Raw genomic sequence first — 15,101 nt, forward strand, 5'->3', positions numbered from 1 at the left:
AAAAAACAGTAACCAGAGGCACAGGCTTGTGGATAGGATCGTTTAATAGGTTCCATTTAATCATTACGTACACACGAAATGTGCTTGCCCCTACCTTGGAGGTGCCGCCATGATCAGTACACCCGTACTGCCCCTTGCACAGGCAAGACAGAGGCACTCTCCTCTCTCTTAGTTTTTACAAACTGCATTGTGCTTTCATTCTCTAATCCCTCTCTCTTTAATTCCTCTCAATTCACTGGAATCTTGCTTATGTCCTCCACTTGTAATCTGAAACTTTATTCAGTATAGCTGGTGATACTCTTTTTGTTGCTAAATTCAGTGATCATTTCTCAGCCCTTAATCTGACCTCCTTCCTGTAGCATTTTTTGCTAGTTCTTATCTTCTGTTACTTCATCCTCTGGTTTGCACTAAAACTTTCTCACCTTCCCACTTCGTATTCTTGATAGATTTCTCTACTTCCCTCTTCATGCTCAGGGTTTTTGAGACCCAATCATGGTCTTTCTCATTCATTGGCTCCCTTCAGGCCATGTGCTTCTTTATTTTACTCACTACTGCTGTGAATGCGCATCTACAATTCCTTCTGTGTTCCTGCTCTATATAGATCCAACTATCTTGTCGAGATTTTTCACTTGCATTCTTAACAGCCATTTTATTTATTCAACAAATCAAAAATTGATCTCTTCAGTTTATCCCCAAATCTGTATAGACTCCTCCTCCTCAATATCCCTCCACTGCTCTCTCTACCCTCTTACCCTGATGCCATGATGGTGCACATGAATGTCCTGGCAGGTGCTGTCAAGATCAGTGACAATGCCAAAAAGAGAGGCCAATGCCAGGTTCTTACTAGCCTATGCTCCAAGGTCATCGTGCAGTTTCTAACTGTGATGATGAAGCGTGGTCAGCTACCTCAGTGAATTTGAAATCCATGATGACCGTAGAGCTGGGAAGGTTGCTGTGAACCTCACTGGCAGATTAAGCACGTGTGGAGCGATCAGCCCCAGATTTGAGGTACAACTCAAAGATCTAGAAAAATGGCAGAGCAGTCTGGTCCGATCTTGCTAGTTTGGGTTCATTGGACTAACAACCTTACCTGGCATCATGGAGCATTAAGAAGCAAAGACAAAAGCACACTGGAGGGAAAATCCTAGGATTCTTTTCCTAGGGATACAATACATTTGTGCAAGTAAAACGCCTCAATGAGAAAAAAAAAAAAAAAAAAGATCCCTGTACCTTATTCCAACCACAGTTTCATGTCCCTGGGAACAACCACAATCATCTAACTCATAGACTTCTTTCTCCCACACCCATACATTCATTTCACTGTGTCTAAAATGACCTTTCTACAACTGCATCTGAGCACGTCTCTTTGGAGATTTCATAACTCTAATAGATCCCCCATTGCCCATAGGATAAAGTCCAAACTATTTAGCTTGAATGTGAAACTCGTTTCCATGTAGCTGTGTTCACCGTTGAGTCTGCTCAACTCAGCTCTTCCTGCCCCGCAGTGTGCCTCGCAGCCACCGGATTGCTGGCGGTTTGTTAAATGACACTATCCTCTTGATCCCAAGCATTTCCATGGGCTGTTTTCTTTGCTTGCAGCCTCCTCTTTGCTTCATAGCTCCTGTCTTTTATTTAGGATTTAAGTTATAGGCCAGCTCTTCCAGAAGACTTTCCTGGACTCCCAAGATTGGATTGGATGTCTTTGTAATGTGTTTCTGGAACGCTGCACGTATACCTCATTGAAATTCTTATTACATGGTGTGGTTGAGTGCCCATTGATTTGCCTATTTTGCCTATCAAATGGACTTCACTCTTCTTAAGGAAAGGGCTGGTACCTTTCTTTGGTACTTTTCCCCAGGTGCTGAGTAAACCAGTGAATGAGCTATACATTTGGAAATCAAAGCTTTGAAGTTAGATGAGCTTGCCAAAGAAGAAAGCATATAGAAAGAGTAAAGGCAAGTAGGAGCCATAGTAAAGACAGATTTCAGGAGACTTCTTCACCATAGAGTTTGGGAGGATGATGGCAAAGAAGAGTTTGGGAGCTAGTGGGACAGACAGTGAAGTAGATGGAGTGTGGAGGGCATGAAACAGAGGGTTTCAGGGAGAGAGATTCATCAGTGGCTTGTTAAAGAGAGAAGACTGAGAGCGAGGGGAAACTGTAGCACTTTTGTAGTAGGAAGTCATTGGCAACCTTTCTGAGAGAGCAGAATTGGTAAAGCTTTAGGTTCAGGAGACAGAGCGCAGGGAGCTAATGACTTTACTCCATATTGTCATCACAAGGAACACTTTAAATTTAACATTAGCTGGAGCATGCCAGTAGGTAGCACAGCTCTTGTCAGATTCCTGGTCCATGTCTGCTATGTTCGCACACCTCAATTGTTTGAACAGCAGTTTTCATTCAAAGTGAGTGAAAATAAACATGAGCATAATAACAGCAAAAAAAAAAATATTGCACTCTTTATATAGAATTATGATTTCTGCGTAGAAGAGATGGCACTCCTCTGACTGTTTACCAAGGTGCATCTCTGTTGGCTTTTTTAAAATTACATTTTCAATTTTAATTCCAGTGTAGGTAAACATCCAGTGTTATATTAGTTGCAAGAGTACAATATAGTGTTTCAACAATTCGATACATTACTTGGTGCTCATCATGATGAGTGTACTCTTTTTTTTTTAATTTATTAGGATGTAATGTATTATTTATTTCAAGGGTGTGGGTCTGTCATTCATCAGTCTTACACAATTCACAGCACTCACCATAGCGCATACCCTCCCCGAAGTCCATCACCCAACGGCACCATCCCTCCCACCCCCCAGCAACCCTCAGTTTGTTTCGTGAGATTAAGAGTCTCCTGTGGTTTCTCTCCCTCTCTGGTTTCATCTTGTTTATTTTTCCCTCCCTTCCCCTATGATTCTCTGTCTTGTTTCTCAAATTCCTCTTATCAGTGAGATTGTATGATAATTGTCTTTCTCTGATTGATTTATTTCATTTGGCATAATACCCTCTATTTCCATCTACATCATTCCAGATGGCAAGATTTCTTTTTTTGATGGAGATATGTGTGTGTGTGTGTGTGTGTGTGTGTGTGTGTGTGTGTTTATACACACACACACACACACATCTTCTTTATTTATTCATCTGTTGATGGACATCTAGGCTCTTTCCATAGTTTGGCTATTGTAGACATTGTTGCTATAAACATTTGGTGCACATGCCCCTTTGGATCACTACGTTTGTATCTTTAGCGTAAATACCCAGTAGTGCGATTGCTGGGACATAGGGTAGCTCTATTTTCAACCTTTTGAGGAACCTCCATACTGTTTTCCAGAGTGGCTGCACCAGCTTGCATTCCAACCAACAGTGTAGGAGGGCTCCCCTTTCTTGATGACTGTACTCTTTAATCCCCATTACTATCTCACCCATCCCCCAGCAGTATGTTCTCGATAGTTCAGAGTCTGTTTCTTGGTTTCTCTCTCTCTCTCTTTTTTTCATTTTCTTTTTTTTTTTTTAATTTCTTTTCAGCGTAACAGAATTCATTGTTTATGCACCACACCCAGTGCTCCATGCAATCCGTGCCCTCCTTAATCCCCACCACCAGGCTCACCCAACCTCCCACCCCTCCGCCCCTTCAAAACCCTCAGATTGTTTTTCAGAATCCACAGTCTCTCATGGTTCACCTCCCCTTCCAATTTCCCTCAACTCCCTTCTCCTCTCTAACTCCCCTTGTCCTCCATGCTATTTGTTATGCTCCACAAATAAGTGAAACCATATGATAATTGACTCTCTCTGCTTGCCTTATTTCACTCAGCATAATCTCTTCCAGTCCCATCCATGTTGCTACAAAAGTTGGGTATTCATCCTTTCTGATGGAGGCATAATACTCCATAGTGTATATGGACCACATCTTCCTTATCCATTCGTCCGTTGAAGGGCATCTCGGTTCTTTCCACAGTTTGGCAACCGTGGCTATAAACATTGGGGTACAGATGGCCCTTCTTTTCACGACATCTGTGTCTTTGGGGTAAATACCCAGTAGTGCAATTGCAGGGTCATAGGGAAGCTCTATTTTTAATTTCTTGAGGAATCTCCACGCTGTTCTCCAAAGTGGCTGCACCAACTTGCATTCCCACCAACAGTGTAAGGGGGCTCCCCTTTCGCCACATCCTCTCCAACACTGTTGTTTCCTGTCTTGCTAATTTTGGCCATTCTAACTGGTGTAAGGTGGCATCTCAATGTGGTTTTAATTTTAATATCCCTGATGGCTAGTGATGATGAACATTTTTTCATGTGTCTGGTAGCCATTTGTATGTCTTCATTGCAGAAGTATCTGTTCATGTCTTCTGCCCATTTTTTGACATGATTATTTGTTTTGTGTGTGTTGAGTTTGAGAAGTTCTTTATAGATCCTGGATATCAACCTTTTGTCTGTACTGTCATTTGCAAATATCTTCTTTCATTCCTTGGGTTGCTCTTTGTTTTGTTGACTGTTTCCTTTGCTGTGCAGAAGATTTTGATCTTGATGAAGTCCCAAAAGTTCATTTTCGCTTTTGTTTCCTTTGCCTTTGGAGACATATCTTGAAAGAAGTTGCTATGGCTGATATCAAAGAGGTTACTGCCTATGTTCTCCTCTAGGATTCTGATGGATTCCTGTCTCACGTTGAGGTCTTTTATCCATTTTGAGTTTATCTTTGTGTATGGTGTAAGAGAATGGTCGAGTTTCATTCTTCTACATATAGCTGTCCAATTTTCCTAGCACCATTTATTGAAGAGACTGTCTTTTTCCCACTGTATATTTTTTCCTGCTTTGTCGAAGATTATTTGACCATAGAGTTGCGGGTCCATATCTGGGCTCTCTATATTTTCTTTTTCCATCACTCATTTGTTTTGTTTCTTAAATTCCAAATACAAGTGAAATCATAATGTATTTGTCTTTCCCTGACCTACTTATTTCACTTAGCATTATACCCTCTAGTTCCATCCATGTTGATGTAATGGCAAGATTTCACTCTTTTTCATGGCTGAATTATACACACACACACACACACACACACACACACACACACCCCACCTCTTCTTTATGCATTCCTGTATTGATGGACGCTTGGGTTGCTTTCAAATCTTGGCTACTGTAAATAATGCTGCTATAAACATGGGTTCATGAATTTAAATTAGTGTTTTCGTATGTGGGGATTAAACACCCAATAGTGTGATTGCTGGATTGTACGGTAGTTCTATATTTAACTTTTTGAGGAAACCCCATACTGTTTTCCACAGTGGCTGCCCAGTTTGCATTCCTACCCACAGTGTAAGACAGTTCAATTTTTTGCATATACTCACCAACACTTGTTTTTTTTTGTTTGTTTGTTTTTGATTTTAGCCATTCTGACTGGTGTGAGGTAGTATCTCATTAGTAAGAGTAAATTTCTAAAGATCCCACTTAGAGCTAAAATGAGCTCTTGATTTATAATAGATTCTTTTGATATAAGGCAGATAGAATGATGGTGTTCATTACTACGTCCAACCTGGTACCCACGTACTGATGCTGTTGTTGTATTATCTGAAGAAAGGAGGAGGTCGCAGAGAGGATTAAAAAGGGAAACAAATATTACCATGAAGCTTTTATTTCTCTAATACTGTATGTTTCCCTGCCATTGCATACTTGTTAACTTAAGGTGATAATTTAGTATCATTGATACAAGTATTTTTTTTTTAAGTAACTTTGTTCCATTCTTACTAATGTTGGCTGTATTTACATGCCTTAATTTACAAATTTTTACTACTTCCACCATTTTAATCAATAAAAACTAACTTCAGATAGTTCTGTTATTATTTAAATACAAATTTCTGGAAAAAATAAATAAAAATTTCGGGAGGCAACCATTTGTTACTCATAGCCTTTGTCTCTTCGAACTTTAATACTCAAATTCAAATTCTGAACATGCTAAAGAATTAATAGGATTAAAATGGATTCTACCATTCAACATATCTTTATTCATAACTGCACTTCACAGACCATTCCAGTCAGACATTTTTGCAATTAGACTAAATTTTTACTAACATTTTTTTTCCATGTGAATAAAATATATTTGCATTATTTAACATAGTTAAGTCTGAAGCTGAGTTGCTTTTATAATGTTTTCACATTCAGAATTTGTTGGCAATGCTGAATTGCTTCCCCTGGGCAAAATTAAGGGACTGGGCCCATGTATGTCATCGGTGGAGGGATGGGTAAGTTTGCCAGTTCCAGGAGTCTCACCTCAAATACCATTAGTCTCTTGAGTTTTTTACTTGATTTTTAAAAATTGGGGTCATGGGGCATACACCAAGTTCTATTGTAGGTCACCTGGGTGGCTCACTTGGTTAAGCATCTGTCTTCGTCTCAAGTCATGATCTCCAGGACCTGGGACAGAACCCCACATTGGGCTCCCTGCTCAGCAGGGAGTCTGCTTCTCTCTCTGCCTCTGTCTGCTCCGCCCTACTCATGCTCTCTCTCTCAAATAAATAAATTAAAATCTTAAAAAAATAATAAAAATAAAAACATAAAAGTTGGGGTCAAAGATTTCTGGAAGAAAAATAAATTGAGGGGTGGCTGGGTGGCTCAGTTGGTTAAGCGTCTGCCTTCAGCTCAGGTCATGATCTCAGGGTCCTAGGTTCCTTGCTCAGTGGGGAGTCTGCTTATCCCTCTCTCTCTGCCCACTTGGTCTCTCTCAGTCTCACTCTCTCTCTCTCAAATAAGTAAATAAAATAATAAAGTATAAATAAATTCAGTTTTAGCCATTTTCTACTCCAAATGTATATAAACATATACTTGGATGTAAAATATGGACTGGTAGGTTGAAATAATTTTTGTGCTCACACTTGGTGTTAATTAAAAACAGAGAAAGTGATATTTGAAGTTTCTGTGTCCTCTGTTGTTTTTGAAATTTAATACATTCTCAAGGTTTCTAAGCACTGTGATTTTTAGATACACAATAACAAATTTAAAATTCTTTCATACAAATTACATATTTTCTTCTTATTTATTCTTAGAGCAACTATTAGATGTGTGGCTTCAATCAAGACATTGACTCTTAATTTAGTCTTTTAAAAGCAATATATCAGCCTCTGAAATGCAAGCTTTAATCATATCTATTATCAGAGCAAAGTGGCCATTTATTATAAATATCAAAGAAATAGGGGCACCTGGGTGGCTCAGTGGGTTAAAGCCTCTTCCTTTGGCTCAGGTCATGATCTCAGGTCCTGGGATCGAGCCCCACATCAGGCTCTCTGCTCAGCAGGGAGCTGCTTCCCTCTCTCTCTCTCTCTGCCTGCCTCTCTGCCTGCTTGTGATCTCTCTCTCTCCCTGTCAAATAAATAAATAAAATCTTTTTAAAAAAATTTAAAAAGTATATCAAAGAAATACTCAAAAATAAATATTTTTTAAAGTTAAATTCACTTTCCCTTACTTTATTTTCAATACAAATGATACATTCCACATGTGGCAGGTGTAAAATGTATGGCCAGGGAAACAAAAGGAGTATAAGCAGAGAACCTATCCTTCAGGATCTTTATGAAATAATAGAAAAGACTAATACCAGAACACAATTAGTCACAAGAAAAGATACCAGACATTGGGAGCTCCTCAGAGGGAAAGCCCACTCATGGGGGAGTTAGGAAAGCCTTCATAAGGGAAGGCTCTATTTGAGTGGACCTTGGGAATTGCATAGAATTTTACCTGATGAGGGTAAGCAAGGAGGCTTTTCTAGATGTAATAAATACTAGAGTAAAAAGCACAGAGGAGAGAACCAGCCTGCTCCAGGTCATCTAGTTTAACTGCAAGAATGAGTGAACTTAATGTAAAGGAAGGTCTTGGGCAGGATGTGATCGTTGTAGAGGAGGGAGGAGACTTGTCCCAAGGACATCATTAAGGAATCAGCTGGGTGATGGGCAGAAGTTGGAACCTTTGAATAGATTTAAGTTGGAAAGTAACAAAATAATAGCCACATTTGTTTGTTTCTGCTATGTTACAAATACTGTGTTAAATAAATTTAACGGCATTATCTTTGATCCTTTGAACAAATACGAGGTTTGAGTTTGTTCTTTAGAAGATCAAAGGACAATATTATAGAACTTAGATTAGAAGACAGCCAAGCTAGAAGCCCTTTGGGGAGGTGACCGATGTGTCTTTCATCTCTCTTGCTCTGTTGCCCTTATTCGGAGTGCTTGAAAACAATTTAAACTCTCCCACATTATTGAATAAAATTCCGTTGATTGCTGTCTGCCCTTTCTTCTAGTCCCTGTTCCCTTGTTATTGATGCCTTACATTGGTACGATATATTTGTCACAACTAATGAACCAATATTGACACATGATTAACTGTTGAAGTCTACACTTTATTCAGATTTTCTTTCCTTTTTAACTAATATCCTTCTTGTGTCTCAGAATCCCATCCAACTTATCACATTACATTTAGTTGTCATATCTTGGTAACTATCTCTAGACTGTGAGAGTGTCTCAAACTCTCCTGCTTTTTATGACCTTGACAGTTTTAAGTAATGGTCAGGCATTTTATAACTGTTCCTGAATTGATGTTTTGTTGTTTGTTTGTTTGTTTTGGATGGTTGGACCAGGATTTTAGGTTTGGGGGAGGAAAACCAGAGATAAAAATGTCATTTTCATCATATCTGGCAACAATTAATCTATTTAACATCTCTATTATTTAGCCTATTCTAGAATGTCATATAAATGGAGTCATGCAGTCTATTACCTTTTTAGACGGGATTCTTCCAGTTAGTAATATGCATTTAAGGGTACACGTAATAATGGACAGGTGCCAAAGGGACACAGAAGCCAACTGAAAGAGTTCCCAATGGCCAGAGATGGAACAGTTTTTGCAACAAAATAAATTAAGTAGCATTGGATTATGTCTTGAAGTACAAAAATCTACATCCATATGCTGATATAAATGAATGATTGAATAAATAAATAAGGGATATAAAAAAGCTTCTCCTGCCAAGAAATTCCAAATAATTTATGTATATATTTTACCCTGAATGAGGTGAAACATGACTCCTTACTCTTTAAGTTTGGGCTACATTTACTAACTTCTTTCCAAAGAACGGTATGAAGTGGTGTGTGGGGGGGCACTTTATAATGAGCTTTACATCATCAGAGATAAAGTCTAGGTTCAGTGGGTTTCTTTTTGCACAACAACTGGTTATGTAAAACAACAAATAATGTTGTAGGGGAAAGCTGTCCTTTTTTCTATTAAATACTATTTGTACCTTCGTCAAGATCAATTCCTGGTATGGTATGTGGGTCTGTTTCTGGGCTTTGTATTCTGTTCTGGTCATCTATTTGTTCTTTTACCAGTACTGTACTATCTTTATTACTATGTAGCTTTAAAGTAAATCTTGAAGTCCTGCAGTGTGAACCTTCCAACTTTGTTGTTCTTCTTTAGTATTATGTTGGTTATTATGGGTCTTTTGCCTTTCCATATGAACTCTAGAATCATTCTTTTTTTATTATTTAAGTTCAGTTAGCTAATATGTACTACATTCTGTCCGTATCTACAAAATTGGTTGCTGGGATTTTGACTGGCATTGCAATGAATCTGAAGATTAAATTGAAACATAGTGGCACCTTAAAAATAGTGGGCGTTCCAGTCCACAAACATGAACTATGTCTCCATTTGAAAATTTTATCTGATTTCTTTTGTCAGTGTTTTCTCATTTTTTTTTTCCCACACAGACCTATATGTATTTTGTAGGTTTGAAACTAAGGGAAAGAAAAGATGAATTGATTCTCTAAGTAAGTAGATCTGGGCTGTGCCTCTGAGCCTGTCTCTTCAGATTTTCAGGTGGAGGTTTGTCCTGCAACCTTAATTGTTAGAATGTTAGGAAAAGTTGATTTTCAGCTTATTTCGCTTTTCCTTGTTGTAAGGATAGGAGTGATATCCCCTAAGCTCTTTACCATGTCCCAGCTGAAACCAGAAGTCATTGTTCACTTTTTAAAGCATAATTATTTTACTGCATTGTGAGTTTTGAAGATAGAAACAGAGAGATGTTATGTTTACATTTGTATCCATGGAATTAAACCAAGCAGAAAATGAATAACTGTATGTTAGATAGTAAGATGGATGGATGGATGGATGGACGGACGGATGGATGGATGAACAGATGGATGGGGAAATGAAGACTCATGGAATAAACTGCTAAAACTTGGGATGAATCAGTAATAGAGAAAAATTTAAGGGAAATTAAAAGGGACTATAATTTAATCATATAAGCTAAGTGTAGGGAACAAATAAAAAATGAAGATTTAGAAAGGAAAGCATTTTCAGGAGAATTGGAGAGAACAGAAGGACATCACTCTTTTCACAAGTCTAATACCCTTCCTAGCCTAGTCTAAACCAGCCTTTCTCAAAGCTTCACTGGTAACTCTGGATATGTTTCTTTCACTCACGCTAGGTATAGTAAAACTGTTTATTTTAGCTAAAATCAATACACAGTAGAACTCAAATTAATTCAGATTAGAGCAAGACACCATTTACTCCAGCAAATGAAGAATGAAGAAATAAATCCTAATGCCAAATGATTCACAAGTTTACAGGGATACCAGTATATTTATAACCTCCTGGTGAGAATTTAAATTGTATACATTTTTAGAAATTAAGTTTGTAGCATATGGCAGTGCTTTAAAAATATCTGTAACTTTTGACTTCATTATAATATTTCTAAAAATTTGTTCTATGAAATAATGCAGGATTCATGTGTCCATTTTTCTTCTACTTTTTAGTTGCTTACAATATTACAGAAAATTAAAATATTACAGAAAACCAAAAAAGTAAATAAACAAATGAAAAACAACTGAAAAAAATAAGTTCCAACTCACATGGAGCTTACATGTTCTTTGGAAAAGATTAATAATAAATAGATAAGTGTGTCATATGATAAGTGGTAAAGAGTGCTATGAAGAGAAGACAAAGTAGTAAAAACATATATAGGGAGTGAATCCTATTTTACGCTGACTGAAGGAACGAAGTGGGATGTTTGGCTCTCTGAAGAGTGCGGCATTCCAGGCAGAGAAAACAGGAAACACCAAGCCTCATGGCAGGCACATGCCTTATATGTTTGAGGTATAGCAAGGAGATCTGTATGCTGGAGCTGGATGTGTGAGGGTGTAGATAATAGAAGAGGAAGACAGAGAAGTAACTGGTGGCCATATCATAGGATTTCCTAAGGCCATGTCAAGGAATTTGAACTCTATTCCAAGAAATATGCAACTTATTGGAAGATATTGTTAAGAATGACATGATCTGATTTACATTTTTTATTGAAGAATAATGGACAATGCAGTATTGTATTAGTTTCGGGGGCATAACACAGTGATTCAGGATTTATATACATTAGAAAATGCTCACCACAGTATGTCAAGTTACCATCTGTCACCAAACACCACATGTGTTACAGTATTAATGACTGTATTCTCTATGGTGCATACTATATCTCTGTATTGTATTCATTTTATAACTGGAAGATTGAACTTCGTTTTTTAAATTATTTTTATTAACACATAATGTATTATTTGCCCCAAGGGAACAGGTCTGTGAATCATCAGGCTTAACATTTCACAGCACTCACCATAGCACATACCCTCCCCAAGGTCCATAACCCAGCCAACCTCTCCATATCTTCCTTTACCTCCCAGAAACCCTCAGTTTGTTTTTTGAGATTTAACAGTCTCTTATGGTTTGTCTCCCTCCAAATCCCATCTTGTTTCATATTTTCCTTCCCTATCCCCCAAGCCCCCTGCACTGACTTACAAATTCCTCGTATCAGAGAGATCATATCATATAATTGTCTTTCTCTGACTGACTTATTTCACTCAGCATAATACCCTTTAGTTCCATCCACGTTGTTGCAAATGGCAAGATTTCATTTCTTTTGATGGCTGCATAGTATTACATTGTGTATATTTATATATATACCACTTCTTCTTTATCCATTCATCTGTTGATGGGCATCTAGGCTCTTTCCATAGTTTGGCCATTGTGGACATTGCTGCTATAAACATTTGAGTGCACATGCCCCTTCAGATCACTACATTTGTATCTTTAGGACAAATACCCAGTAGTGCAATTGCTGGGTTATAGGGTCACTTTCAATGTTTTAAGGAACCTCCATGCTGTTTTCCAGAGTGGCTGCACCAGCCTGCATACCCACCAACAGTGGAGGAGGAGTCTACTTTCTCTGCATCCTCTCCAACATCTGTCGTTTCCTGACTTGTTAATTTTAGGCATTCTGACTGGTGTGAGGTGGTATCTCATTGTGGTTTTGATTTGTATTTCTCTGATGCCCAGAGATGTTGAGCACTTTTTATATGTGTCTGTTGGCCATCTGGATGTCTTCCTTGAAGAAATGTCTGTTCATGTCTTCTGCCCATTTCTTGACTGGATTATTTGTTTTTTGGGCGTTGAGTTTGAGAAGTTCTTTATAGGTAGCCCTTTATCTGTTATGTCATTTGAAAATATCTTCTCTCCTTCTGTTTGTTGTCTTTTGGTTTTGTTGACTGTTTCTTTGCTGTGCAAAAGCTTTTTATCTTGATGAAGTCCCAATAGTTCATTTTTTAATAATTTTTTTTAATTTTTTTATAAACATATAATGTATTATTAGCCCCAGGGGTACAGGTCTGTGAATCGCCAGGTTTACACACTTCACAGCACTCACCATAGCACATACCCTTCCCAATGTCCATAACCCTATCCCCCTCTCCCTACACCCCTCCCCCCAGCAACCCTCAGTTTGTTTTGTGACATTAAAAGTCTCTTTTGGTTTGTCTCCCTCCCGATCCCATCTTGTTTCATTTATTCTTTTCCTACCCCCCCTAATCCTCCGCATTGCATCTCCACTTCCTCATATCAGGGAGATCATATGATAGTTGTCTTTCTCCAATTGACTTATTTCACTAAGCATGATACCTTCTAGTTCCATCAACGTCATAGCAAATGGCATGATTTCATTTCTTTGATGGCTGCATAGTATTCCATTGTGTATATATACCACTTCTTCTTTATCCACTCATCTGTCGATGGACATCTAGGTTCTTTCCATAGTTTGGCTATTGTGGACATTGCTGCTATAAACATTCGGGTTCATGTGCCATTTCAGATCAGTACATTTGTATCTTTACGGTAAATACCCATTAGTGCAATTGCTGGGTCGTAAGGTAGCTCTATTTTCAACTTTTTGAGGAACCTCCATGCTGTTTTTCACAGTGGTTGCACCAGCTTGCATTCCCACCAACAGTGTAGATGTAGATGTAGATGTAGATGTAGATGTCTTCTTTGCAGAAATGTCTGTTCAGCCCATTTCTTGATTAGCTTATTTGTTATTTGGGTGTTGAGTTTGCTAAGCTTTTTACAGATTTTGGATACTAGCCCTTTATCTGATATATTGTTTGCAAGTATCTTCTCCCATTCTGTCATTTGTCTTTAGGTTTTGTTAACTGTTTCCTTTGCTGTGCAAAAGCTTTTGATCTTGATGAGGTCCCAATAGTTCCTTTTTGCCCTTGCTTCCCTTGCCTTTGGCAGTGTTCCTAGGAAGACGTTGTTGCGGCTGAGGTCGAAGAGGTTGTTGCCTGTGTTCTCCTCAAGGATTTTGATGGATTCCTTTCTTACATTGAGGTCCTTCATCCATTTTGAGTCTGTTTTCTTGTGTGGTGTAAGGAAATGATCCAATTTCATTTTTCTGCATGTGGCTGTCCAGTTTTCCCAACAGCATTTGTTGAAGAGGCTGTCTTGTTTCCATTGGACATTCTTTCTTGCTTTGTTGAAGATTAGTTGACCATAGAGTTGAGAGTCTATTTCTGGGCTCTCTATTCTGTTCCATTGATCTATGTGTCTGTTTTTGTGCCAGTACCATACCGTCCTGATGATTCCAGCTTTGTAATAGAGCTTGAAGTCTGCAATTGTGATGCCACCAACTTTGGTTTTCTTTTTCAACATTGCTCTGGCTATTTAGGGTTTTTTCTGGTTCCATACAAATTTTAGGATTATTTGTTCCATTTCTTTGAAACAAATTGATGATATTTTGATAGGAATTGCATTAGATGTGTAGATTGCTTTAGGTAGCATAGAAATTTTCACAATATTTGTTCTTCCAATCCAGGAGCATGGAACGTTTTTCCATTTGTTTGTGTCTTCCTCAATTTCTTTCATGAGTACTTTATAGTTTTCTGAGTAAAGATTCTTTGTCTCTTTGGTTAGATATATTCCTAGGTATCTTATGGTTTTGAGTGCAATTGTAAACAAAACCAAAACCTTCAGTTTGTTTCTCAGAGTCCACAGTCTCTCATGGTTCATCTCCCCCTCTGATTTCTCCCAACTCACTTCTCGTCTCCATCTCCCCATGTCCTCCGTGTTATTCCTTATGCTCCCCAAATAAGCAAAACCATATGATAATTGACTCACTCTGCTTGACTTATGTCACTCAGCATAATCTCTTCCAGTCCCATCCATGTTGATAAAAAAAAGTTGGGTATTTATCCTTTCTAATGGAGGTATAATATTCCATTGTATATTTAGACCATATCCTCTTTATCCATTCATCTGTTGGAGGGCATCTTGCAGGAGCCTCCATTTTTTATTGCACCTCCTTAATAGTTTTTTTTTTTTTATTTCAACTTGGTTAGATTTTCGTTCTTTTATTTCTTCAGAAAGGGATTTTAATTTTCTAGAAAGGGATTTTGTAATATCTTCTATGCCTTTTTTGAGCCCAGCTAGCACCTTGATAATTGTCATTCTGAACTCTAGTTCTTGACATATTACCAATTTCCATATTGATTAGGTCCCTAGCCGTCGGTATTGCCTCTTATTCTTTTTTGTGTGATGAGTTTTTCATTTTCATGAAATGAAAATGAAAATGAAAAAAGTTTTTTCATTTTATCCAGAAAAGAAGATATGAATGAATAAAGTACTAAATTGGTGGCACCCAGATAAATATATGCTAACCAAATCAGAAGAGACCCAAAACTAGGGAGGGGGGGGATGAGAAAGGGGGAAAAATAAAAATTTAAAAATTTTTAAAAAATACACACACACACACACACACACACACACACAC

General features: G+C 38.0%; 1 protein-coding gene and 1 pseudogene across 2 annotated transcripts in view; both read left to right on the top strand.

The window, feature by feature from the left end:
* Positions 1–15,101, top strand: part of RGS7 (regulator of G protein signaling 7) — a 492,581-nt gene that overhangs the window by 339,977 nt on the left and 137,503 nt on the right. The window lies entirely within an intron of this gene.
* Positions 765–1,162, top strand: LOC116870639 (annotated as a pseudogene).

Source organism: Lontra canadensis, unplaced genomic scaffold (assembly GCF_010015895.1).
Source record: "Lontra canadensis isolate GAN:19392208 unplaced genomic scaffold, GSC_riverotter_1.0 scaffold24, whole genome shotgun sequence".
Classification (NCBI taxonomy): domain Eukaryota; kingdom Metazoa; phylum Chordata; class Mammalia; order Carnivora; family Mustelidae; genus Lontra; species Lontra canadensis.